Source organism: Archocentrus centrarchus, chromosome 13, assembly GCF_007364275.1.
Source record: "Archocentrus centrarchus isolate MPI-CPG fArcCen1 chromosome 13, fArcCen1, whole genome shotgun sequence".
NCBI lineage: Eukaryota > Metazoa > Chordata > Actinopteri > Cichliformes > Cichlidae > Archocentrus > Archocentrus centrarchus.
In genome coordinates, this window is record NC_044358.1 from 41586867 (window position 1) to 41612850 (window position 25984).

General features: G+C 40.5%; 1 protein-coding gene across 1 annotated transcript in view; it reads right to left on the reverse strand.

Annotated features, from left to right (window-relative positions):
• clcn2b (chloride channel, voltage-sensitive 2b) overlaps nucleotides 1-25984 on the reverse strand; it is a 197950-nt gene that overhangs the window by 142896 nt on the left and 29070 nt on the right. The gene's annotated exons all lie outside the window — the stretch shown is intronic.

Below are 25984 nucleotides of genomic sequence, written 5' to 3' on the forward strand. Positions count from 1 at the left end.
GGAGGCGTTCAGGTACAGTGTTAAGCGTAGGTCATCTGCCTCTTAGAAATGCTCAAAATCCAAAAATTGAGAAAACAGATTGTGCTTCTGGTTGCTATTACACTTGCAGTGAAGATATGGTATGGAAACAACACTATAATATTTTCTGTGTAAATACAACATGAGACATACTCCATTGATATTCTGCTCTATGCTTGTGATACATTAACTGGTGTTTTGATAGTGAACTCTGCACTCAGCATCCCAGGCTACATTCTTAGGAAAAAAAAAAAAAAAGTCATTCATTTAAAATCTGCCACTGTACCATTCATGCTGCTGTTGATGTATATGGGCGTACAGAAGATCAGATATTAACTCTGGGTAAATTTAACCTGAGTTAACCTTATAAGATTGATTTCACGAAGAAAAGATAGACTTTTAACAAACTTGACCCTGCAGTCTCATAAAATGACTCCTTATGACTCAGTGTTTATTTTCCATACTGGCTCCTATCTGTGTGCTCCCTTTTATCTCTATTAGTTTTCTTCCCTGTTTTTCTCCCCTTCTTCACTGGTTTATGTAATAAATTTATGCCTCAGCAATAAACTCAATAACTGCAATCTGCAATCTGTGACCTCAGCACAGGAACCCCCTATCTCAAACGGACTCACTCCAAAAACAGCATTGCACACGCACAAGAAAAAGAAAAAAAAAAAAAAAAAAAAAAAGGAGTCAAGTCAGTAGTACACGAGACAGGAAATGTCAAGTTTTGTGCACCACCTAGATGCCAGCTCTCCCTCCCATAATGATCTTGGGTGTTGGACAGGAACAGGGGCACTGATGATTTCCTCTTGGACACCAATCTCAACGGTGCAAAGTTTTTAAAACTGCCTCAACAGGTCAAGCAAGGCCATCAAGGCTGATTTTAGCAGCATATGAGAGTTGCTGATGTGCAAAAGTTGGGTATTAGAATATCTAATCAACCTGAATGTCTTCATCAGCAAATAAGTTGATTCAAACAGAATCATTTTTTGCCATTTAGAATCCAGGTCAAACCTGTTCAGTCCTGCAAAACTGATCCAATAGAGAAAATTTTGCATGCATCGTATTCAAGCTTCCTACATTACAGCCATTACTCTTCAAAGTCCAGACCCTGTGGTGCACAGCATTCATCCACAGTAAAGGGCAAACAGGGAATGGACCATAGTGCAGCCTCATTCCTAAAGTGTTTCACTACCTACTTTCATACATGTAAGAGCCCACTTGGTCGTGAGAGGTCCCAAAATGCGTGTCGGACTATATTTGGTCATGTTCAGTAGAACCAACAATAACAATAGAGTGCCATATATATTTTTAGCTGTACCTGCAGGACTGCACTGCATTCTCATATTAAAGTGTTTTGCTTTGTTTTCACTGGCAGGTAAAATAGATGTAGTGGCAGTATTAGCTGTGCTCTTACTGGTGTTACAAGTGTAACTGGGGTTATTGTTGGTGGTGGTGGTTTAGGTACTGTAGTTGACACTAATGTGGCCTAAATTACACAAGTGATTATTTAAGCAACTGTGTTAAGGAAGCTGGGTAGCAGCCCTTTAAAACAAACAAACAAACAATGAAATTGTGAGATGGAGCAAACCGTAATAAACAAAAATTGACTAAATCTTTATAATACTTTTGATGGGGAAAAAATAAATTAATTAACCATACGGAGCAAGTCAGAAAAAAAAACAATTGTGAGTGGGGCCTTACAGATATGACTGGTGATAGTGGCAGCCAGAGGACCACTAAAGGTCACAAACACAAACAGTCTCTGTATATGTGGCGTATAGTCAGTAGAATTTATGCTGTGAGTACCACAAGTATCACGGACAAAATTCCATGACAATCCATCCACACAGTCAGACTCTAAATTAGTACCTCTCTGGAGCCGCACAGTGGCTCCAGCATCAATGTGCTACTCCAACAGTGAAGAATATCTTTCAGTTTAGAGGTATACATTAACTTAATAGTTCAGTTGCATCTGTTATGAAAGTTAATGAAATTAAACATTTGTGGAAAGTACTGCACAATTAACAGCTGCTGTTACAGGTAATAAAAACAGATCAAATGGGTGCTTGAAGACTAAAAGAGTGCCCAGAGAAATATCTGATGATATGTGTCATGATTTCACTGAATTTACTTTAAATGTGAGGTCCTACAATACTTTTTTTTTTAATTTACATTTTTTAAATTGATCACATTTTTTTAACAGTACATGTTGATTTGTCTTGCTGTACAAATTAGGCCCACTTCATATATACACACTGCTCCAAAAATGAAAGAAACACTTTTTAATCAGAGTATAGCACCAAACCAATTAAACTTCTGGGATATCGATCGGTCAGTTAAGCAGTAGAGGGGGTTGTTAATCAGTTTCAGCTGCTGTGGTGCAGTGGGTCCTGGGTTCCTCCTGGTGCACGACAATGCTGATTTTTGGTCAAGTTAGATTAGAATGCTCAAACTTTGTTTGTGTGAAATTCATAACAAAAAATCTCAAGTGCTCTGTCCAAAAACTAAACACAGTAAAGTTGCAGAAATGTGTAAAATTCCCTATGACCCTATGTGCGCATGTGCATTGAGAGTCTGAAATATAATACAGAATAGAAAATACTGTTGGCTGCCAGTGCTCCCCCCCAGCTTCCTGGCAGCAGAATCTTTAGGTGGAAGTACAGGTTCAAGAACACATAATTACACGGCTCAGTAGATCTTAATGGGGTGCATATGAGCCTCAATGACTTTATTCACCATATCAATTCAAAACCAAACGGCTAAGTAAGAACAAGGAATAAGAAATGCTAAAATGAGAATAAACCACTGGGGATACCGTCACTTTCTGTGATTAGCATTCTCGTCAGAGTTTTTTAATAGCTGCATTTATGGTATCAATTTGAAAATCCTAGGCGGCATTATTATCGGTAGGTCATAAGATTTTCAGAAAACCTGACCTTTGACCTTGAGATCAATGTGTTATAGGGTTGACAAATTTTAAAGTTGGCTGCCAGGCATTGATGACAATACCCCGCCAGCCTTTTTAGGCTGAGGGTTAAAAGAAAAAAAAAAAACCACCAACTATCAGCAGTTTTAAATTAGAATTAATAACAGGCATGGCCTTGGGGAAAAAAAAAAAAAAAGATTTATGGTACATCCCCTTCTATGGTTGACATGATCATGTTGTGTGTTAGTTTTGTTTTAATAACTGAATATCCAGATTCAATACAGAATGATTAGTTTCTGTGCATGTCAGGATAAAACAGACACAGAAAGCAGGCTCTTGGAAACCGTCCCCTATTGTTTGACAAAAAAAATTGTTTTGATAACAGACAAAAGCATGCACATCAACTCAGTCACACACACACACACCATTCTTGTTTACGCTTGTGTGAACCACAAATCCCACATACTGTAGTTGACAGGTTGGAGCAGGGTAAGGGAAGAGCAGTACAAGATTTGAAATAGCAGCTAATGTTCAATCAAAACAGCAGAGCAAAGACATAAATACAGGTCATTCAATTCACAGAAATGTTGGCTTTGAGGTACATTTGTTGTTGGCTCCGGTCACATTGCGTCTCTTGTTACAACTGTGCTGTGAAAAGGATGATTACTGCTTTTTCCCAGCACTCCAAGCACATCTTGTGCAAGTTCTGCCCATACCTTGTCTGGCATTTGTAAAGCAACAGCAATTGTGTCACTAGGGTCAATGAAATTCCAGGAGCCTCAGTCACAAGTATGAAATAATATCAATGTCAATAGTGACAGATCGGGTGTCAGCAAAACATGACTGATCTAAACACTGTTTCTTAATATCATTACAAAACCATCTTTAAAAAGAAATCAACAAGACTGGAAACAATATTACTGGAAAAAATGTCTGCTTAAGGCCTCAGGTTTCAGACAAGTTGCTTCTGAGATGGCCTGAAACACATTCCACCATTACCCCAGTACATAAACTTAGCACAAAATATAAGGAAACTTATGTTTGGTGGAAGATTTCTTTGCTGTAACAATACTTCTTGGCAGTAAATCTTATACCATTGCAAAGTCTATTTATTTCCCTTAATTGGAGCCAGATTTGTAAGGAAAATGCATTTGTGGGTTGAGCAGCAGAGTTGAGTACATGGGTTGTGCCCACGAAAAATATATCTTCTCTGCCAATGCCAAACAGCTCATTCTACTACTGACTCTTGTTTTATGTGGTTTATTGGATTGGCTGATTGAAGTCTGAATAAACAAGACATATTGGTAGGGGCCTCAGTAGCATGTGGAAGAACCATACACAACCACAACAGCCTGGCACCTCCTCCTCATGCTGGTCACCAGCTTGGTCACACTCTGCTGTGGGATGGGATCCCATTCTTCCACCAGCATTTATTCAAAGTCAGCCAATGTGGTTGTGTTGGTCACTCTGGCAGAAACAGCACACCCAAGCTGATCCCACAAGCGTTCATTGGGGTTAAGGTCAGGATTGCAAGCAGGCCATTCCATCTTCCACAGTCCAATATTCTGGAGATAGTCACTAATAAACCCCACTCTGTGGGATGAGCGTTGTCATCTTGGAGGACGGAGATGGAATAGAAAGCTTGTTCTGCTCTATAGATCTGCTGCAAGAAGGAATCTGCAACCTCAGTAACCTCTGCAGAGCAGAACAACAACTTTGGTTAACTCCCACTCAAGACAGTGGAGATGGAGTCTGCCCACTGGATGAGAGACTTAGTGGAGAGACAGCTGAGTTTATTGTTCATTATGCATTTGTCACAACGTACTTGGAAGTTAAAATTTTAAATACATGGTATAATTTAATTCATTTATGAAAGGCTGCATGTACCATCCATCATGCACACACACATGCACCCCACAACCGCCGTCAACAGAATGCAATTCTCTGGGAAACACTAGCATACCACAGAACAGCAGGACTTTCTTTTAAAGGACCAGATGAACAGAATCAAATGGCTTTGAAAGCATTTAAAAAGTTTCCTGATGAATCTGTGGTCCTAAAACATGGATCTGGTTCCAATTGAAAACCACTTCTTAATAGCAGACTTTTCTTGGTAGAAAGGATTAATAGACTGACAAGCCTGGAAATACCTCACCAGGTCCATGTTAAAGTCCAATATGGGAGGAGGATAGGAATGAACACAAACAGTGGGAGGGAAAAAAAAAGGGAAGGGAAACATTTGGGGAGCGATTTGGGGTTTCTGACATCAAATGTCAACCGCTGTTCAACCCAAGATGCCATTCTGCATGGCATTCTCAGCCACATTCATGATCGCCAACCCTAAGTTTTAATTAAGTAAGGAGACTTCAAACGCAACGGAAACTCAAAAGACCCGAAAACAAGAGGGCAGAAATAGGCCTACTCAGATGCACCCCGTGAAACTCGGATCTGACCAAAGAAAGAAAACAAACAGACCCATCCAGAACAAAGACATTATTGGTTGAAAGCCTATCATTATGCTGAGCATAGTCAGAAACGGACATTTGGCTGAGCCTGCCTGCCTGGGTTAATTGATCCCAGATGAACGGGTTGTCCTGCCCACAAGGGCAAAAGAGAGGGCACACATGACAAATAATGCCAGCACTGACATTAACAGTATTAGGTGCAGGGAAGAAGCAGAAAAGCAAACTCCTTTCAAAACAGTCATTTGTTGCGAGACCATGAAACCCACCAGAACATCTATTTAACATGGTTTTCAATGCAGTTCAAAGATTACATTACAAACCTGCAATTATTAAGTGACGAAGGGTTGGCTAGACAGAAACCATAACTGTGTCTCCAGGGTCAAGTCACCTTGTTTAATGACACTCAAAATAGGTAAGATAACAGGACAGACAGACAGACAGATGGGAGATAGAGGTGAGGAAGAAGCTGGGAACTGTTTTAATGCAGTAGCATCTTACAGAAATCTCCACATGGAAGGTTGAGGAAAAAGAAAGTGCCTCACCTGTTTTCAGATAATATTGATGATCCCTGGCAAGGTGCTTTATTTGGCAGGGACAGGGTACATTAATACACTATCCCTATCTTTTTTATATATTTTAATGTTGACTACCCAATATTTAAAATCTGAAACAAACTTTAAAAACCACGCATTTCTAAAATTAGAGATTTTTTCAGTAGACAGGGGACCACAAATTCCCTGGGGTGGTGTTAACACAACAGCTGTTAATGATGCAGGACATACCTGAAACTGTTTATGACTCCGGGAATAGAAGGACAAAAGCAAGACAGGTGAGAGATAAGACAGGAAGACATGCTTTATTGATACGCTAAGAAAAGTCTACAGAAGGGAAACAAGTCAAGGTAAAGAGGACACAGAACAGAAGGTGAAGAAGTCCTGACTGACTTGAAGAGCCAATCATTGAGGTTTGCTGCTGTCATACCTTTCCCTGTTTCATCAGCATTTATCTTCTCTGTTTCCATTTAGATTTGTGTACAGTGTAGTCAGAACTGTCCTCAGAAATTAAGATTTTTTTCCTCTGCGGCAGTGACAGCATCCGCCACATTAAACAGTGTGAACTTTGGTGGTCACAGTTAGTTAACCAGCTCCCAGCTGGTGTTATAAACTATTTAAAGTGTTTGTAGGTGCTTTTCAGCACAAAACAATAAGATGGAAACCACTAAAGTAGGCTCAGTTATCATGTAGTCAAAGCCTCATTTTGTGAAAGATGAAAATCTGTGAGAATCTGCTTCAACTCTCAGGCAACTTACAAGCATTTGGCTCTACAGGCTAAAGTGATCTAATTATGCTCATGTCTAGCTCTGTATTTTTACTCTAAGAGCCTTTTAGAGTAGCTTTGCATGATTCACAGTTGATCTTTACAACCTCCTACACAGCTTTGGTACAACCCAACCAGGCATTTCAGGCATCTCCTTTTAAACCAACTTTCTTCTTATTGGCCGTCTTTTGCAAACAGAACATGAGACAGACGTCTGGGCTCATAGCCAGATGACCATATTAAATATATCTGCCCTCACTTAGAGCTATAAGATCCAAGGGTAGGGAAACAAAAGAAAAAAAAAAACTGAACTGAACTGAACAACAGGGAGTGTATGGGAGGTGTGGTGAGTCAGCAGTTATTACTGTACTGGTAACTTGACAAAAATGCAAAGTTTAGGGGGAGTCAGAGCCCAAATCATAAAAGACAGCTGAATCTAGCTAACCTAACTTGCTGTCTCTGAACTGTATGCTGAATGGTTTGCTAGCTTTATGGCCATCTATAAACACATTTGTTTTCCTATGTGGTCAGCAGCATGTCTCAAGAGCATGTTCTGAGTCTGCAGCACTACTGTAATTGTAGAGTTTTCTCACACAATTACATTCAAAGTCCATGCGAAGCTGCAAATTCAGGCTGGGTGAAAACAATACAGATTAACTTTTGCCCATGTGAGTTGAAAATATTTTAAATTCAGTGAAAAATGTGCTTGATGCAGAAAGCCTGCAAGCTGACATTCTCCTACAGACTGAGTGACAAGCAGAAGGGCAAACTTATTGTCACAATTTGTGGTTCAGCCAAAGCTGTATGATTCAACTTTGCTTTTACATAAAGACAGGAAGAGAAAAATGAGTGACACTAAGATTTTATAGTCAACACTATGAGGATATAAGGCACATAAGATGTCAGCTTTCCAGTGTCAGTCAGATCCTTCTTTGGATCCTGTAAGTCCTCCCTATGGCTTCATCTTAGGTGGACAAACACAGCACTGCAGACAAGTTTAATACAGCAAATAAAGTGAGGTGGTGTGTGTGTGTGTGCTTGCCTTCTTTTGTGGCATTGCGTGTGGTTCAATGCCAACTACACACAAGCCAGACCCAGCATAGTGGGGACCCCAAATGAGGGAGCAAGAGTCTAAAATATACACAAACAGGAGAGGAGAACTGAACACACACACACACACACACACACACACACACACACACACACACACACACACACACACACACACACACACACACACACACACACACACACACCAAATTTCTTTTAATTCAAACAGACAACCCCAAATTACCAGACGCCCTCTTCGTTTGAGTCCAGCTCACCGCTACTCACTGCAGCTAATGTCCTCTCTGATAGTGTGTACATGTGTACCTACCATAGTGTATGTGTGCATGAAGACAACTGGGAAGGGGGGGGGGGGGGGGTACAACTAAGGAGAATGAGGGTATCAAAGCAGTGCAGTAAAAATCTTGTCAGTCTTCCTTTTAAAAACATTTATCCATAAAATAACAGGTAGAGAGGGCAGATCAACACATACACCTTTTCCTGTTGTTTTCAATGTGTGCGAGTGCAAGTGTGTCAGAACACTTCTAAAGGAAGGAAGGAAGAGGAACATTTAAAAGAATCATTGTGCAATTAATCTGAAGGAGGGACTGTGTTAGTAGACTGAAAGAAGAAAGGGTGCGCAGTGAGACCGTGTGGGACAGAAGGAGGAATTTGGTTGAAAGATTCTCCAACCTAATGAGTATAAAACTGCGTGGGGAAACACTGCACCCCTTTGAGATTTTAATGTTCACAGAACACTACTGAGCACAGCAGCACCTTTGTCTGTTTCTGAATGGCTGGCTGACTCTTTAATTTCAAAAGGTGACAGTATTTGGCAGAACTTCTCATTTTGCATCTAAACTTTGAAATGTTACATTCACTCTCAGATAGTTTCTGTCCCAGAAAAGTAAAACATACAGCACCAAAGAGGACTACAGCACTCTGAAAGACGTGTGAAACTCCTTCAAAAGGATGAAAACGAGGCCCAGTGCAAACTGTGCCAGGTAAAGCTATTCCTATTCAAAGTCTGACACCTCAAGGTGGCTACAACTAATCCACAGTATGACACGAGTCTAATAAATTTGGATTTAAAATTAAGTTTGATCTATCCAGACTTCACCATAATACCTACTGAATCATAGACCATAATTGTGTGGTGTAATCCGTTGCAATCTGTTTCTATGCTCTGTCCTATTTGGCAGCTGAAGGACACATCAACTAACTCCAACATTCTTATTCATTGGTATCTTTGGGTGCCCCTCTGAACTTTGAGGTAGGGCCACTGTTTTGGAGCAATTGGAGCCAAGATATCACAATTTTTTTTATGTTGGTCAACTTTCATCTGGGATAGCCCACAACCACAAAGTATATACCCAGCTTTAACCACAAAGCCACATAATTAACGATATTCAGTCAGTAATTCAGGGGTGCTGTGCTAGCCTCGAGTGGACTAGAGGAGAATTCAGTGCTCCGATAAGCTTATTTCTTTGTAAATTCACAGCCTTACAATTCTTTCTTCCTTCTGCCAAGAAGTTTGTGATTAATTTAGTTTTTCTGTATTTGTTTGTTTGTTAGCAGGATTACTCAGAAAGTTATTGGTGGATTTGCGTAAAAGTTTTAGTCATGGGGGCCATCAGTGACTGTCACACATGACTTGTCTGTGTAGAATTGACATTACAATGCACCAACTACTCATGTGCCCCAGGTGGCAGACTTCAAAGTAGTATAACAGTTAAGATTATGCAGGGCCCAGGAAAGCCCAGACCTCCTCTCTCCCTGGCCACCTCTTCCAGCTCATCTGGGGGCCCTTCCCCGTTCCCAAGCCAGCCATGAGATATAATCTCTCCAGCGTGTCCTGGTCTGCCCCAGGGCTTCTTCGCAGTAGGACATGTCTAGAACACCTCACCCAGGAGATGCCCCGGAGGCATCCTTGTCATGTGCCCAAACCACCTCAACTGGTTCCTTCTGACGTAGAGTAGCAGCTCTGCTCTGACTCCTTCCCCAATGACTGAGCTGATCACCTTATTGCTAAAGGAGAGCCCAGCCACAGCCGCTGGAAGGATTTGTGCTGCTTGTATCGGTGATCTCATTCCTTCAGTGACCTTTGATGTGGGTAGGGAGACAGTCTGACCAGTAAATTAACAGCTTTGCTTTCACACTTGGCTCTCTTTTCACCACAACAGACCAGTACAGGACAGGATTCGGATCACTGCAGATGTAGCTTCACTGTGTCTGTCAATCTCCTGCTCCACTCTCCCCTCACTTGGGGCAGCAACTTGTCCCAGACCCAAAGTGGGCAAACCATTGTTTTCCAGCTAAGAATCATGGCCTCACACTTTGGGGTGCTGGAGGCTACTACCTGACAAAGCCAATAGAACCACATCATCCACAAAAAGCAAAGACAAAATCCTGAGACTGCTTAAACTGTAAACCTTCTGTGACTTGGTTACACCTAGAAATTCTGTCCATGAAAATTATGAACAGAATCAGAGACAAAGGGCAGGCCTGGTGGAGTCCAACACCCACTGAGAATGAGTCTGACTTACTGCCAGCATTGTGGTCCAAGCACTTGAAACTACCCTTGAACTTAACTGTCAAATACTTTTCACTACGAAACCGGCTCCAGAGTAATCTTGTGTATAATTCATAGAGGTCTGACAAATACATAAAGTAAAATAAGCAGAATTTTACTAGTAAAAGTGAATCAAAGTGGGCAACAAAGAGACCTAAAAAGGAATACAAGGAGGAGTGTAATAAAAGGATTTACAGTAAATAAAGGTTTCCCTATCCTCCTGTGAGGGACCCTAGGGGCCTACTAGGGAGTCTTGTGCACTTGTGCCTAGCTGCCATGCCAACCCTCGAGCCTTCGCTCCCACTGACCCAGAGCTGGACAAACACATGGAAGAAAGGACTGACAGATGGACAGATGACAGAAAAATAAGAGGCAGGAAAAGCTGCAGGAGGTGTTTCAGCAAAGCACTGTGTAGTGATGGACACAATGCAAAGAAAGGTAAAAGAAAGAGCCAGGGGGAAAAAGAATAGGTTAATATATGTGTGAGTGGGCGTTAGGAAGTTTGGCAGTCTATACAGAATCCATCCTACAGTGTGAGCTGAATTTAGATTTTAACTGTGAGTTTGGGGAGGAGGGAAGAGGCAAGAAGAATGAAAGAGTGCAGCTGTGAACACTGGAGGAATGGCTAATGATTAATGATCAGGCTTTCACACATCTTACGTTAAAGCATAGAAATGCAATCTACAAAATGTGCACAATGTGGGACTTCCATATTGATTCTGTATTTAAATGATTTCTGCTCCAGTTTGTGAAATATGCTGTTTAATTATGCTCAAGAGTTTCAGTTAAATGAATACAATTATTCAGTCCAATACGCAGAAACCTCCCAGTGGGCAAATTCAGCAAGCACACACACAGTCTCTCACTTCCTCATATCAGCTGCATGTAGACAGACGAGCACTGATGTTGTGCTACTGAGACAGTATGAATCTTCCTCTCATTCTCTCTCTGTCCAGTCCTGCTTCATCCACTCGCTCCAGTAATCAGCTCCAAGTGCAGGCCAGCAGCTGCGCATTGGTATTAGCACCACGTCTTAACAACCACCACAGGAAACGCCACAAACACTGCAAAGCACTGATATTCACCTGTAGACTGTGTGTGTGTGTGTGTGTGTGTGTGTGTGTGTGTGTGTGTGTGTGTGTGTGTGTGTGTGTGTGTGTGTGTGTGTGTGTGTGTGTATTGGTGGCACTTGCACCCTCCTGTTGCCTCATTAAGAAAACCCATATTTACTTGGGCACATTCAGCACTGCTGGCAAACTGCACACCTGCTCCTTCCAAATACTTCACTTTCATCACTCGGTCGTCCCTTCCAAGGTTTAAAGCCACATGTGGTTTTTGAAGGAAGCTCTGATACCAGTTTGTTTTTCAAACTGCATTCATCCAATTTATTCAACCAGTGATGCATATATTTGCTCTAATGCTCTAATTACTTTTTTACAGTTTAAATCTTTGGTTAGGTGCTCATACAGACCCCACAGAGAATTCTCACTCTGCATTTTGTTGCCATTCAGCTGATTGCTCTGGCGTTCCTGTCTGCAATGCTCTCATTTCTGTTTAGCGCACCGCTTTCAGTGTTGGTTCCAGTTCACTGATATTCTCACCAAATAGCAGTTAGTGACTACTGTACATAACTGATATCTGTCTGAACACAATGCAGGAAGCTGGATGACACTGACGACTGCCAAAACAGCAACCTGATCACAAGTAGGGAAACACACTGATGACAGTCCACAGCTAGCTGGCTAGCAGTGGCTAATCTTCCACAGCTTGGAATTGTGGCTGAAGTGCTAAACTTTGCAGACATAAGACAAAGATGTTTATCCCTTCTAGTTGTTGCTGAAGTACGTTTGAATGGTTATGTAACCACTTCCAATTGTGGACAAACTGAACCAAATGCACAGCTACAGTCAGCCCAGCTTGAGTCCCAAGTCAGGTATCAGTTACAAAGACCCTTGTGGACAAATAAAGACCTCTAGATGAGGAACACATGTATGTCTTCAAGACAACCAGCAGAAACATGATCAACTGAAAACCACAAGAAAGCAACGCAGAAAAAAAACAGTTTTCCATCAAATCATGATAGTATACAAAGTCTCAACTATTCAAATAGTTGTTCAGTGCAAAGGTGTTTAGTTTTCAATTCCAGGATACTTTTTTCTTTCAAGTTTGAAACTACATATCATCATAGATTAAGTTGCTGACATCCCTCTCTGTCACAGCAGTGCTCATCACGCTTCAGTTAATGCTACCGTTGCCAACTATGTTCACAGCTTATTCACAGACTTTCTGATGAACAGAACCGCTTTGTTTTTGGTCCTTTTGTACCACAAAAAATCCATTTACAGAGTCCTTTCTACCTCTTTCAACAAGCTGCTCAGAATACTACAATACTACAAAAACTACAAATCATAGTGTTAAATGTTAACCACTGTCTGTGTCACAGGAAGAGACTAGATGCAATGCAGTGACCAGGAAGCATGCCATGTTAGTGAAATTCAGTGACTTGTAGAGACATTGGGCTAAATAACTTAACGGTGTGAAGTAGGTTGGTCTCAAGTTAAACTTTTCTCACCTTAGATGTGAGCGACGGATGCGACTACTAATAGAAGGGGTGGATACCGCTGATTGGCATATGAGAGGGTGGTAAATAAATGAGAGTGGTGCCATTCTGTCCTTCTTAAGATGAAGTCAGAAAATGGACAGTTTTAGAAATGCACTGCTATTCAATAACTGTGCTCAATCACAGTGGACACATTTCTAAACGTATACTACCACGATGCTGTTTACAGTATGTTTCTTTTCCTTCCAGCCCACCCCTACCTTTAGAATCCATCCCACACTGACACAAACACAAACACATAGAAGGAGTGAGATTGAGGGCACTGCAGTGAGGGCGTCATTAAAGAGGAAGCTGTGGTGAAGAGACTCCCATTAGGCAAATGGTTCTGCTGACCTGCAGGAAGCGATGGGGCGGAGGATCGACCCTCCCATTGTCATCAAAAATAAAATACATTTTCATATTGGTATCCAGTTTCTCTGGTGTACTGTGAGTTTTGGTCAGTTACCCTAGCTCCTGTTATGACTGTGCATCAATTTAGTTTAACACTACTGGAACACGTGCATGTTTTTCATTTGTGACTTACCTTTTCATTTCATTGTTTTGGCTCCTTTTATACTCATTGTAACGGCATCAGGACCAAAATCTACTCAGTGTTAAAGTGCATTACAGGGATAACACAAGCCCCTTTAAGTTTAGGTTTGCTGACAAAGTGCAATAACTTTTTAAATGTATTTTTTCCAGGAAAGGACTGGCGGGTATTCATGCAAACATGGTAACCTCAAATAATCAAATCAAGAGGGTCCTAACAGGGCAACATATCACGAGCATTTCATGTGACAGGGGTAGACACACCATGTGCCAAAACCACAGTTTTAATACTGGGTTTTGTAACTTAGCCCATAATACTACTTGGAACCAGCAAAGAAGTACCTACTGATTAGGGATTCCTCTGCAATAAGTCATGGATATGTCTTCCTTTTGCTACTCCCTGTGTTTGAATGTGACATTCCAAATCCTAAGCCAAGTAAATACGAGTATAAAAAGAAGCTAAAGTTTACATAAAGTCTTATGTGATGGCCTTTTTCTCTCATGTATTCTCCTTTTTATCCAAACAACCCGTAAAACTGTTAGCTGTCATTTCCGTTGCCATTTCATTTACTGATCATTTGTTTTTCAGTGGTGATGCATATTTTCAGTAGCAAACCTCTTTTTGAGCCACGGGCTTCCTTTGAGACTCACAAATAACTGAAACTCATAATAAAAATTCTGACAATCACTTTCCACCAGTTATTATAAGTTTACAGTCTTTGTATCTGCATTTCCTTTTATTTACAATAGGTTAAATCACATACCACAAAAAAAAAACAATTAGCTTGTGACTTTGTGGTTGTGGTTTGAGTGAAGCGTAGAAAGTGAAATGTTAAACTATAATGACAGCCATTTGTAATCGCTGTTAAAGAAAAGCACGACTTTAGAAAAGTGCCCATCTTATAGTGTTGAATTTTGAAAAACCCGAGCCAATCAAAATGTGGAACATTGTCCTATAATGTGGGACAATATGACAGGATAAAACTGCTGTCCAGTCTCACATAAGGACTGACACCTGGTCATCCTTCCCAGTAGAGGTCACTACAAGAGACATTCCTGTCAGAAGGAGTTACTCACTAGTCAAATAAACAGGAAAATAAATAATTTAAGTCCACTCATAAGTGGAAACTGAGTGCAATGTAACAAACCAGGTTAAAAGACTATCTGTAATTTTTCATTTCATTTCACTTTAAATGCCACTGAAATGTGTGGCACTGTGCAAAGTGTATAACATGGCACACACCTGATATCATGTTACTCTGCTGAGTGTTGCAGTGGTGCAGTAACACCAGCAGCTTTCTTTCCTTGCAGGTTAGCACACCCATGGACAGTATGTGATTATGCACTGCTCTTGGTTAAATGACAGTTTTCACTGACACAGCCCACATGTAACTGTTCATAGATCAGGCAACCAGTCTGCAGCCTGAGCCAATGGCAGTTAACTGCATGACAATCAGAATATACTGAATATTTCTCTGAATCAGTTGCATGTTTTTCTGTCATCCCAGCCACCTGCAGATCCAATACACACTGGTGCCAAATATTGATATTTTTATGAAAACATGTAGGCGCTGTAAACAGATTCTACAGCCAGTCTGACTCATCAGGGCCACTCTTCATGCCACCTAGGTGTTTAACAGATAAATGAGGGGTAAGTGAGCTAACCTATGTTGAAAAAGAAGGAACCTGAAGGGTAAAATGGTGGACAATTAAAGCAAGAAGGTCAGAGAGCTAGATAATTGAATTAACACATTATAATTGAATAATAACAACACACACACACACACGACAGCAATGTTTAATTTTCTCCAGTTATCACAGATATGATTCTCTTGCAATGTTCTGAGTATTGCAATTATTGCAGTTATTCTGGGCATTGTATTGTGACAGTATCTGATTCCCATGCCTAGTATTGATTAGAAACCGGTAATTGCGTGAGTATGTTACCACAATATTTGATTTTCAAATGCCAGCACTGAACCGCATATGAAATGAGACATGACAGAAAACAGACAACGGAGTCCCAGTGAGGAAAGGCGCTGAGAAAAGACATTTATACACAATGACTCCCAGTGTTTCCTTCTTTTCCATTCTGTCTCTCACGTGTGCTCAGTCAGGACGTGGGACACCACCATGGCACTGCCCTGTACCGGCTCTCTCTCTCTCACACGCACGCACACATACACACATGAGCTGAGGACACACTGTCCAGCAAACTCAGTGACATCTGACTGAGAAAACACAGCTGTGACAATAACTGGCCTGAGAAAGTGATGCACAAACGCACTGTAAGACAGACAAATCCACAGAAAAAGGCACAAAAGACAAAGGCTAGGCTTGATGCAACAAGTGGTGTGAACCCTCCAGAGATGGAGGTGGCGAGAGCGTGTGAAAACATTACACAGAGAGAAAGACAGGCTGAAATATGAGGATCATAACATAAACAAGACTCCACTGAGTGTGAGGAAGAAAAAAAAAAAAAAAAGGACATGAGAAAGTCAGATACAGACCCAGGTGAGAGGATAAACTATAAAACAACAAAGGCTCTTGAAGGCTAGAAGCTCACAACTGAAGCGTCACACACACACACACACACACACACACACACACACACACACACACACACACACACACACACACACACACACACACACACACACACACACACACACGGGACTAAGGAGGAGGGCCACCATTTAATGCCAGGCAGGCCAGTTCTGTGTCAATATCTGTAATGAAATAAAGGCTCCCTGAGACAATATTGAATCAACCTGTGTGTGGGAGACAAACTGCAGCTATCAGCATATTGCTGCACTGCACAATACCACCACCCAGCAGCCACACCCCTTTACCAATTAAATTAGAGTCCTGTCACTGCTTATGAAAAACCCAAAATGCTTACATTTAAGCTCAAAATGATGTGATTAATATGATACTTAAAGGAGTTGTACCAAAAGCCTTAATTTTCTAATTTAATATTGATATTTAGGGATGTATTTTGTGTTAAGTAAAACAAGATTATAAAGTTAGTACATGGTAGAAGAGGAAGGAGGAAGAGGTGGAGGTGGAAGAGTAGAGAAGAGGACTTTTAAGAAGAAAGCATGGGGGAGAAATAGGGAGAAGCAGGAGGAGGTGGCGGGAAGGGAGGTAAAGAAGTTGGAGGATGGGAAGTGGGAGTAGGAGGGGGGAGAAGGAAGAGGAAAGGGAGAAAGGAAGAACAGGTGGGAGAGCAGGAGGAGGAAAACAAGAAGAAGAAATTGAAATGAGGGGATAAAGACAAAGAGGAAGATATGAGGATGAGAGGATGACGAGGAAAGGGAGCAACATTAATAGAAGGAAAATGAAGGAGAAAAAACCCAACAGAGAAAAGTTATGAAATTAGAGAGGAACGATGAAAGAGAACAACAACAAGAATGGCAACAACAACCAAAAAGATCGAGGAAACACAAAGAAAAAAAAAAAAAAGGAGGAGAAACAGCAGGGACAAAGACAAGAAAAAACAAGACTACGGCAGATTGAGAAGAACGTGAAGTTTATGTTGAAGACTGGGGTGAGAACAAAAGCACAAGAAAAAAAATTAACACAGGTTAATATTCACAGGTATAAACACAGTTTAAATATTATGGAATCAATATTTGGGATAAAGAAAAACCTTTTGACAAAGCAGGAAGTGCTCACTGAATTTGAAATTCAGAGGCCAACACACACACACACACACACACACACACACACACACACACACACACACACACACACACACACACACACACACACACACACACAAACACACACAAACACGACTTTTTATACAGGATTAACTGCCTAAGCTTTATCACGCGAGAGGAGATTAGAAACAAGAAAGAAAGAAAACAAAATACTTAAAATTAGAAAATTTGATGACATTAAATGAAAAGAGAGAAAGTTTACTTGGGGGGTGGGGTGGGGGGGGCAGAAGAAGAAATCGCTGGAATAACCTGCAAATGTATTAGGCTTGTATCTGCATGAAATCATGCCATAAAATGGGCAATAAAAGCAGCTTTTGTGTACTAAAGTCAGTAAAAGACACAAAATCCACCATAATCCCCATTTCATAACACTCTACATATATTGATCTGGCATCAGTGGTGCATGGCCTTGTGAAAATTAAATAATCACTGAGCTAAAGCACTTGGACTGATGACAGTGAAACTGCTCCACAGCGGTGCCTCGGTAAATCCACTTAGCTGACCAGTTATATCATTGTATTTTGAGATGAATAGATGATATTAAAAAGAGGCGGAAAGTAGGGTAGAATCTTCTACAACACAAAATTGCATGATGCTTTAGTACTGTACACTAAAAGAAAAAACAAAAGAAAAAGAAAAAGAAAGAATTTGACTCAACACGTCAAACGTGGACAGGCCCCTGCACGGCATGTACCACCGGCAGATAGAAGAAGTATAGCTGGACAAAGTTGGACTGACAGACAGCACAGAGCCACTAATCATGGCAGCACAGGAACAAGTTCTAAGCATAAGATCAATAGAGGCTGTGGTCCACCACATCAGGCAAGATCCCAGGTGCAGGCTGTGCAGAGACAATCCAGCACATAACAGCAGGGTGCAAGATGGTAGCAGGCAAGGGCGTGTATGAAACGCCATGACATAAGAAGTCCAGAAGTCAACATAGGATATGTCCCCAAAGGTGGTTAAGATTGACTGAGCTAAGATCCTGTGGGACTTCCAGATACAAACAAACTGGTGATGGCATTTTCAAGAATACACAGCGTGACACTGAATAATAAGTGATCTATCATCCAAAACATAGTCAATCTGTATTTAAAAGTGAGCTCTCTTATATTATCACTGCAGAAGCAGTCCTGTGGTGGCGAGAGTACGTGACTGAACTGGTCCCAGATCAGAATCTGAGGTCACCAACTGTTTAGAGAGTACTCAGACCAATGCAGCTGCCTTTTGTCAAGGAGTACGAAAGCACAATAATGAGTGTTTAACACACAGAGTGATTATGTAACAGATGTTTATGGTTTCTAGAAGATATATCTGACCTCACATATCCAAAAGAAGTTTGTTCATATACTTAGCTACTAAAGCCTCTCAGTTTCATCGCTATATTGAACCCACCATTTAATCAGTACTATCCAGCATGCTTAGTGAAAGCTGCATTAAGACAGTCATTTCAATAAGTGTTGCTCTTTAATACCTGGACTTGAGCCAGAGCTGCAACAAATACTTTTTCCATTATTTATTAATCTGCTGCATTCTAAGTCCCAGTGATCAATGGACTCCAATAGTTTTATTATTTCAAAACATTCTTATCTGGATAATTATAATCTGAGACTTTCTTCCTCTTTGAGTTAATAATAAATCAATTTCATCAACTCAAACTATTTTGGTGACTAATTTAGCTCCACTTAAGTGTACACTATAATTTCTATAACTTTATAGTAGTTATTTCTGTGAGTCTCATATTAGTCTGCACTTGTAGTGTCTTGTCAAGGACATACTGGATTTGCTGTAGTACAATATGGACATTAGCTGAAATGTTATGCATAATATATAGTTGAGTTAACCATGGTAGCCATACTGTGACTAAAAGTCATTGGGTAGTCATAGGCTTAGAAGTCATATGGAAACCTGAAAGTTTAATTTTGCTGAAGTTCGCAACATGCCACAGGCTCTGTCCACACTCGCTGTGCATACAGTCAGAGGCATGAAGAGCAGAGCTGAACTGCTTGTGGGCACAGGCTGCATGATTTCATCTAAAGAGGACTTCATATTTTTAGGGCACAGTGAGATGAATGTCAGTCCGGCCTCTGCACTGCGGGACACAAGCTACCTTTACTTTTGCTGCTTTCACTAGAACACACAAACATGCAGGATAACACAAAATGCCACACTGCTAGTCCACTGAGCCGTGTGAATTACACTCAAGCCAAAACACTAACCCCCCCTACAGCTTGAATCTCTGCCCTTAATAAAAGTCTTAAGGTAGTACTTTTTTTTCCTAAAACAGAGGATTTACTGTTATCTTCTGACTAATGTGTTCTATGTGTGAACTTTGTGTATCCATGCATGGCTGAGATATACTCAAGCACTATGTTTATGAACCAAGATGTTTTTGACAGGGTTACATGGTGTGCATACATGTCCTTGACATCAGTGGGACCTGTGGGAGAATGCTATGGTGTCTGGCACTGGGATGATGACAGTAGACCCTTTGTGTACTGTGGTGTACAGGGTAGGACCTCCATGGATAGGGTTTGTTCAGGACTGGGTAGTTTGGTGTCATTGCCTTGGGCTTCTTGTTTGTTTCTAGTGGGTAATACATGTCAAAGAAACATCCAATGCTGAAAAGCTCGTTCATGCATTTATTACTTCTAAGCTGGACTATTGTAATTCATTATTATCAGGCTGTCCTAAAAGCTCCCTGAAAAGCCTTCAGATGATCCAAAATGCTGCAGTTAGAGTACTGACAGGGACTAGAAAGAGAGAGCAGATTTGTCCCATATTGGCTTCTCTTCATTGGCTCCCTGTTAAATCTAGAGTAGAGTTTAAAATTCTTCTCCTTACCTACCTACAAGGTCTTGAATAATCAGGCTCCATCTTATCTTAAATACCTCATAGTCCCATATCACCCCAATAGAGCACTTCACTCTTAGACTGCTGGCTTACTTGTGGTTCCCAGGATACGTAAGAGTAGAATGGGAGGCAGAGCCTTCAGCTTTCAGGCCCCTCTTCTGTGGAACCAGCTCCCAGCTTGGATTCGGGAGACAGACACCCTCTCTATTTTTAAGATTAGGCTTAAAACTTTCTTTTTTGATTAGGACTGTAGGTAGGGTTTGATCAGGTGACCCTTAACCCTCCTTTAGTTATGCTGTGATAGACCTAGGCTGCTGGGGGAGTTCCCATAATGCACTGTTTCTTCATCATTCACTTCTTTTCACTCTGTTTATCCACTGCACATTTAATTATTAATCTCTGGTTCTCTTCCACAGCATGTCTTTTGCCCTGGGACATTTTTCCTTCCCACTGTCACCAAGTGCTTGCTCATAGGTGGTCATTTTGATTGCTATTTGGTCATTACCTTACATTTTAAAAAGTCTGGACAATGAGCTAGCAGAAACTTCAAAAACTAAACAAAAAAACATTTATTTCATACCATTTAAGCCCAAAACCTCACGCTCACAGATTTCTTTCTTTACTATTGCAGCATTTCTTTATCATGTATAAAAACTGAGACGTACTGTTGAAATTGCACTTCTTTTTTATATTTAGATATCTCAGGGATTAAATGTATAGTTAATGCCGATCTGACTTTCTGAGTTACTGTTACAGCTTGGATCTTATTAAATGTGAAAATATCAAGACTGTTACCAATGTATTTTGCCTTCACAAGTCTAAAGCCATGAAAATGAAGGGCTTTTTAAAGCATTGTAACTGCCAGACACAACACAGGCCTTTTAATGAATTTCAATTGGAGTGGGAAGTCTGTCTTTCACCCTACATAACTATCATTTTTTTCCAAATAAGGGACTAAGTAGCTCTAAAACCTCTCATCTACTCAACCTCAACCTGCTCCTTCCTGCCCTCTGGGCTGCTATGATTAACTTCTGGCTTTAAAATGACTTGCTGTGGGAGTCTAGCTGCACTCTTGCTGTATTACACGAGTTCATAAGATATACCCATGCTTGTTGTTGCACTGATTTGTCTTGTGAAAGACTATGTGGCTGCCTCTGAAGCACATCTCTACTAGAAAAGAGAAAACTGAGGAAGTGAGAGGGAGGTTTGCACTGTAATTAATTTAAGGTTAATGATCCCCATCTGTCTAAAGCAAGCGGGTGTCATTTGTAAAAGTGTATACACACCTAACTGATTAAATCTGGGCTCTTCAACTCCAGGCCTCGAGAGCCGGTGTCCTGCAGGTTTTAGATGTGTCCCTGATCAACACACCTGAATCGAATGGCTGAATTACCTCCTCAGTATGCAGTCAAGTTCTCCAGAGTCCTGCTAATGACTTCTACATGTGATTCAGGTGTGTTAAAGCAGAGACATCTAAAACTTGCACCGGCTCTCAAGGCCTGGAGTTGAAGACCCCTGGATTAAATCAATGACCTTTGATTTAGCCAGGATCCTCCCACACACAGGTGAGTGAGTGAGTGAGTGAGTGAGTGAGTGAGTGAGTGAGTGAGTGAGTGAGTGAGTGAGTGAGAGAGAGAGAGAGAGAGAGAGAGAGAGACAGCATGGAGGGAAATATAAAGAAGCAATTAAGGGAAACTGAGATTCTACATTTGGCTTAATCTGTGTCTGAGTATATGTCGTGCTACGGTCATCGGGGGGGTTAGCATACAGACTTAGTGGAGTCATCATGCGCTAAACAGTACAAGAGGCAATCAATGAAGTTCTCAAACAGCCAGCAAAAACACCACACACACACACACACACACACACACACACACACACACACACACACACACACACACACACACACACACACAGCTTTGGCCCAGTAGAAATAGCACTGTTACCATGACTAATTAATGCCAACTCTTAACCCTTTATAAGGCCAGTGACTATTTTTGGCAATTTCCACACATTTTGTATATGACGCCCATCCCGCACCTCAGTGGGGTTAAGAAGCGTGTGGTCTTAAAGAAATGGCCTAATGTTGTATAAAGTCATGTTCTAAAAAAGTGATGTTGTAATGAATCATTTGCAGTGTTCTAAAATACACGTTCCTTTCATTATATGTGTTTTTCCATGTACACTTCTTGGAATTATTTTTACCACTTACAGGAAAGAAACCAAATATGGTAACTTCATTGACCTTGATCTTCTACATGAAAATGAAACATTTTGAAAAATGTCACAAAAGTAATTAAGTCTTGTTATGTCTATGACTGAAATTTTGAATTTTAAAGTATTTCAATGCAGCAAGCAGATATGGATTAAGAACAAAGAGGCCAACACTTAAACATACACTTTGGCAAACAAATTGCACTGGTACACATTTACTGAGATCACAGGACATGTACGTGTGTGCGCATGTGTAAGTGCATGTGCGCGTAGAACCAGTCCATTCCTGAAGCTTAATTTACTGTACCAAATCTCTGTAGAGCAGGGATGTGCAAACTATGGCCCGCGGGCCAAACATGACCCAAGTTCGGATGTTATATGGCCCGCACTTCTTGTCTATATTGGTGTTATTTTGAGCCCGCCGGCCCAAGCAATGAATACTAGTCAGCATGTAAATCCTCTTTTCAACTCATGGGAGGCAGTGCCGTGTAAAACCTGCTTTAAAAACCTCAAAAAGAAGAAGATTCAGTGATTAACCAGTCACAGCCCATGTTGTGTGACACCGTGGGTGGGGGTCATAGGGGACACACAGTGTTGCTAACTTAGCGACTTTTCAGCACCCCTAGAAACTTTTTTCCCAAAAAGCAACTAGTGAAAATTTTAACAACTTTGTAGGTTCTGTGTGCATACAGCGCCCCCTTCATACGTACGGACTTCACTTCAGCACCAAGAGACACCCCCCAACCCCCCAGACCTTGCTGCAAACAAAGAACCAACATTTCCAGAGACCCTTGTCACAGACAGAGCCCTCCACCACACACTTCCCAGCTCTACGGCAGGTCATGGTTGTCTGTACGGGTGTGCAAACAAAGCGCTATACAGCAGTTAGCACTGGTGAGTTCAACAACCATTTTTAGGATTTTGCTGCTATTCAAAAAGCCATGTTGCTGTTTGACGCTCCACCTCACCTGCAGCCGGAGCTGACAGCCGACACCAGCATCTCTCTCTCTCACCTTTTTACCGGTGTCGCGCCAAATAGTGATTCTTAGTATTTGCCCAAAAAAAAAAAAGAGAGATTTGCTGTATTTAAACTGGTGTAAATGTCTTTTTGGCCTATAATCTGTCAAACATATCTCTCGTGAATTATATCAATTCATTTTGAGTGAGAAAGAACACTCCTGTCACAGGTAGAAGCTACAAATCACATTTTGGCAAAGTGACTTTGATATATTCTTTTTTTTTTTTTTTTTTTTTTTTTTAAATCAGGGTAAAAACTCTTTTTTCAGAGAGATCTGGACAAGGGGCCAGCAGAAGTTGCAACAAATATAACATCACAGTTCTATAAGATATTTGATGTGGCCAAAAGGACCATGTTGATTATAATGTAGATACAATAACAGTCATAAAAAGGTCATTTCTTTATTTTATTTATAAAGACTTCATAAATCTTGTTGATTACAGTCTACTTAAGCAGAGACATTATACATCAAAAACACAAAAACATCATAAGTCTTTTTTTTTTTTTTTTTATCTGAAATCACTTTTTGGTGAAAGATCACTTTTTGGCACAACACTGGCAGCTGGATAAGCGCAAGTTTCCAGGGATCCGAACACTTGCAAAGAAAATGTTCAGCTTGTATTGCACATATTTGTGTGCGCAGATTTTCTTACCTGAGATCAAGACAAAGTGACTCACACCTACATGACATTTTATGCACGTCTACCACAGCTCTGGAGCCAGACCTGTGTGTACCGGTGTGCCCTTCACATTAGTGTCAGCAGCTTATCTGTTGCTCTGTTATCAGAATTACAAACTGGTATGTAACAGTTTCTGTATGTTATAAATTTCAGTTGGAAATTCAGAGCTTCTATGCTCTACATTTGGATACTTCATGTTTGTTTATTAAATAATATTTATATGCATATTTTGTTCTTTTAAATAATGTCTTCAGGGACTGTTGGCCCTCGGGGACTTTCACATTACCAAATCTGGCCCTCCTTGAAAAAAGTTTGGACACCCCTGCTGTAGAGCATAGCGGCAGGGGGTGATAATGTTGTTTGCACTTATGCTTGTGAGCTGGTGCAACTGCATCCATCAAGAGCGAAACTCAGCTGATCACGCTGGGTTTGGAACAAACAAATATTCAGTTCTTTCACTCAAATGCAGGAAAGAAAAACCTGAGAACCAATTGAGTCTACAAAAGAGTTCCAACTACTGCATTGGCATAATGACCCAGCTAAATACAATTACAGACGACTGTTTCACTGAGGCATCTTGGTGCCAATCAACACACTGCATATTAATACCAGACAGAACCATCACAGTTGTTGTGCTGCGCATCATGTGAGATGTCAGGAAGTATGTTCAGTAAGCAAAAAATAATTATATTCTGTACCTCCGTTTCAATACATGCCTAAATGTGTGAACTTCTCCATCCAATGTGTAGAGTCATGATGACTCACATGAGGACTGTTAAATTATGTTACTCTATTAATCTCATGTAAACCAAGAGAAGTAGTTCAAAGTGGCATTTCTTTTTTAAAACTGAACAAAACTGAACATATTTTTTGTTTTGCTTCTGGCTTTTGTAATTCCAGTGCCAGAGTTGATCTGAATAGATGCATGTTCTATTATCTTGCTCACATTTTGATCATGTTTGCTATGCTCAAGTCTATGTGGTTCCACAGTTTTTGACCCATCATTATTATTATTATTATTATTTTTGAAAAACACTTAAGTGGTTAGAACAATATTTTTGCATGACTATTGTAAAATACTTACAACAGACTTAAAAGGGCATTTCTGTCATTTATCTGGCTAAAAGCAGCTTTATACTTTGTCTCAGGAAAAAAAAAGAGAAGACATAATAAATGTTAGGTAAGGACACTTAAAACAGATGCCAAACACTGGCTTCTTGTTTTCCATTTCACTGCAGTGTGTCAAACCAAAAAGTGTATTCCAAGTCGAATCTATATTATAATAATGAAGGTTTTGAAGCAATACCACAGGAGGCTGATTTCTAATGAATGAACACGTCAGCTTTAAATGTCGCCTCACATTTTCATTAATTATCCGACTCCAGACAGCTTCACCAATGCAATGAGATCTGAAGTCACTTGCTCTTCTCCAGCCTGTCAGCATGTAAGATTTGTATGATCTGTCTGCAATAAGCTACAGGTAATTTGAAAGGCGAGAGGATTCCAACTTGGCCTGCATGCGTGCTAATATTAAATTCGATCTTTAACATTAGTTCAGCTTATGAGCATAGTGAGGGAAGTATGTTGCAACACTAATGAAGGAAAAACATATGACAGGGGGCTGCTTTCACTGTGCAATTGTACAGTGGTGAGATGCATACAGTTACAAAAAAATGTGGAGCTAAAACTCAAGATAAAGCAGCTGAACTGAACATCAAAATGAGTCAAATCAAAAATTAAACACAATTCCCTTTACTTTTTTGTCCATACATGTATAAAGAGACATCTGTAGTTTCATGTTGCTTAGAAGCCAGAACCCAATGAATCACTACAGATAAAAGTTAAGACATTTAATATCATGCAATAACTGTGTATTTGCCTTCCCCCCAATGGACCAATTAAGTTAGAGCTGTGAAAACAAATACTCAATATACAACAGTGAAAGGCATTCTTGGGATCTACGGTACAATAGAGTTTAAACAAAAGACCCATCAC